The sequence below is a fragment of the Microtus ochrogaster genome, chromosome 6, assembly GCF_000317375.1.
Source record: "Microtus ochrogaster isolate Prairie Vole_2 chromosome 6, MicOch1.0, whole genome shotgun sequence".
Lineage (NCBI taxonomy): Eukaryota > Metazoa > Chordata > Mammalia > Rodentia > Cricetidae > Microtus > Microtus ochrogaster.
This window is the reverse complement of record NC_022013.1, coordinates 33,378,398-33,381,817: the sequence shown is the minus strand read 5'-3', so window position 1 is coordinate 33,381,817 and position 3,420 is coordinate 33,378,398. Positions and strand designations below refer to the sequence as shown.

Below are 3,420 nucleotides of genomic sequence, written 5' to 3'. Positions count from 1 at the left end.
TCCCCCAAACACTCATGGTTGCTTTTTACTTCCCCCTTTTCTGTGGTTATTTAAGTTGTATATACTCACATCTAAAGACTTGGCTCTAAGAACCACAGCTGTTTGTCATTCTGAATCTGACTGCCTTCACTCATTATGATGATCTCTTTCAGGTTCCACCCACTTACCTGACAATTTCATTTTCCTCTTTGTTTTAAACAGGAGAATAGTACTTACTGATTTGTATCTCATTTTCACTATCAATATATCAGTTTAAAGGTGCTTTACTATTTCTATTTTCTATCTTTTGTGAATAGAGTAGTGACAGATATAAATGAGGGACTATTGGTGGTGTAGGAACTCTTGTCATTTGGGCATATGCCAAGGAGTAGTATGGCAGGATCATTTAATAGATTTTCGGTTCTTGTTCAGTTAAGACATCTGCAGCTGGGGCGTTGGTGCGAATTGTCTCTTGCTGTGTGAACATGGTGCGGACCAAAGCATACTACGTCCCGGGAGCCTACAGAAAAGTGGTGGCTTCTCGAGCCCCCAGGAAGGTGTTTGGCTCCTCCACCTTTGTCACCAATTCTTCATCGTGCTCGTCGAGAAAAGCTGAAAATAAGTATGCAGGCGGGAATCCAGTTTGTGTGTGCGCCCAACTCCAAAGTGGCAAAAAGGCATTGGAGAATTCTTCAGGCTGTCTCCTAAAGATCCTGAAAAAGAGAACCAGGAACAATGAGATAAAGTTGTTGGTAGAGAAAGATAGACTTTGGGGATTTTTACTTTTTAACAGCAGTACTTTTTTGTTTGTTAAAGATGTGAACTCCAGATTGTTCTTTCAATGTTTGCTAATACTGAAGCTTGCAAGTATTCCCCTTCATATTTAAGAGCTTATCCTCCTTAATAACCCCTTGTTCCATAGTTAGTGACTTTGAAGAAACACATGTTTTAATTCACACTATGTTCTTTAAGAATTACGGAAGAAGAAATTATCTTCTGTGAATAACATTCCTAAAAAAGGGAAGTGTCACTGAAAAATTTTTAATTACTTAAATTAGTCAAATGCACATTTCAATTAGCTTATTAAACTTTGTGATGTTTAATTATCCATTTTTGTACATGTATATAGGGTTGTTTTGCACATATTTCTCTCTCTTTCCTCTTGTCTCCTTCTCACTGCCACTGATCCTCTTTGTTTTTCTAATGTTTTCCCATTCTACTTTCAAGTCTTTCTTTTTTATGACTTTTTTATTACAACGTATATACTTTTAATGATTATTCTGTATACAAAACTGTTCTAGTTCAAGAAGTATGGCTGTACACAAAATATCTTATACCTATGTTGCATATATTTCAACAGACTAAAATGTTACTTTCTGAAATGAATGGCCAAATAATATTTTTAAAAGAATAGATCTTGAGGAAGAACTGATTTTTTAAAAATATTTCTTACAAGGTAGATATAATAGTCTGTTGTTTCCTACTAAAGTTCTAATTTAAATAGTTATGAATAGAACTATTGAGTAATAATCAAATTTCCCAAACTTATTTCTGTGTCCCTTTTTTGAATAATATATAGGATCCAGAGATTGACTATTGCATTTATGCACCTTACCTCGGGCTCATGTGGCATATATGTACCTTACCTGTGTTAGTTTGGCTTTTCTGCCTCCAAATTCTCTTTGCCAGAAATCTATCTCTTAAGAAGCTCTGGGCATTCTGTCTGCTCTCTAGAGATCCAAGAAGCACAATTTGAAGTCAATTTTCGTAGATCAACCATGCAGGCAAGGGACTTTTCTATTTCCTTCTTTTATTACCATTTTCTTCAAATTTCTGAGATAAATTAAATGCTTAGATGAAGTTAATGGCTGGCTTGAAATTAACTGCTGATAGATATATTGGATATATAGAGTTACTTAATAGTTCTTTAGAGGCTTTCCTCAGGCTCTCCTTCATTGAATTATAGAATCTGTGGAGTTAGAAATAGCTTTAGAGATAATTTTGCATAACCTCCCACTCAATGAGAGACTCCTTTCCATAGCATCCCTGACAGATGGTCACTTAGCCTCTGCTTGAGCACTTCTGGTCACTGAGTTCATTTCTTCATTGATTACATGTAGAACAGTTCTTATGATTTAAAAATTCTTTCCTATACCCACCCCAAATATGCACCATGGCAATTTCTAATTACTGACAAAAGTATTCCCCCAGTATCTTTAATCTTTTCTCCATCTAAACTGATATGTATTATTTTCTCAGTATGTGCTCTAGAGTAGCAGTATGTATTTTTTTTATTCTCACTTGGATTCTTGGAGTCTGTGCTGAATTTTATGAATATATGCCAATGATAAATATGCTGATAGAGTAACCGAGAAAGGTTCCAGAGGAAATTTGCCTGAAATTTCATGATCCAGCAGTTTGATATCCAGGACCCACGATAAGTACCTAGCCAAAGCGTTTCCTGTAGGCTTTGATTCCTATGGGACACTTAAGTTAGAAAGGAAATAGGGAGAGATGAGGAAAGCCTGTTTCTGTGGTTGGGTAGTCTTACGGACAGTTACAAAGGTGAATTCCTCCAAATCTTCAAAAAATCGTATATTTATACTTGGTAGTTTAAAAATGAACTCAAACTGGAGGCTGTGTTAAATAAGTGTATCACTTTTAAAGAGTCTTTGAACTTAGCCTTTTATCCATGGTAACAGTTCCTAAAGCCTAAGATAGTCACAAAATATAGACTTTTAACAGTTTTTTAAAATAATTTTTAAAAATTGTATTTATGGCCATCTATGTATATGCATATCTATGTATGTATCACCTATGTATGTATCTATCATGTATGTATGTACGTATGCATGTATGTATATATTGTGTATCTATCTATCTACCTACCTATTTATTTATCATTTATCATCTCAGCTATCTCTTAGATTTGAGTGCGTTTTCTTTGTGTGAGTGTCTGTGTACAATGCTTATTTTTTGTCATGGTGTATGTGAATGTCAGAGGACAACTTTTAGTAGCTGGTTCTCACTTTCCACCTGCATTTCTATTATCTCTATTTTTCCTTGTCTCTGTGCTATGTATCAGTGACCTTCCAGGCCAGTCCCCTGTCTCGGCTTTTCATCTTGCCCTATGAGTACTGAGTATACAGAAAAGCTCTTACTATTTGTTGCATTCTGTTGTAGGACCTGGGGGTCTGAACTAAGGTTACCCAGCTTGGGCACTGTGGTAGTTTGAAAGAAATGTACCTCACAGGTCTCAGGTATCTGAATACTTGCTTCTCTCTTAGTTACTGTTGGGAAAGATGAAGAGATATGGCCTCATTGGAGATGTGTCACTGAGGGACGGCTTGACCTTTCAGAAACCTACTGCCATCCCTGGTGAGCTCTCAGCTGCTTCCACTACCATGCTCTCATTTCATCATTATGGACTCTTGTACTTTG

The 3,420-nt window shown here is 36.2% G+C and overlaps 1 pseudogene; it reads left to right on the top strand.

The window, feature by feature from the left end:
- Nucleotides 1-430: 430 nt before the first annotated feature.
- Nucleotides 431-718, top strand: LOC113456202 (annotated as a pseudogene).
- Nucleotides 719-3,420: the final 2,702 nt, after the last annotated feature.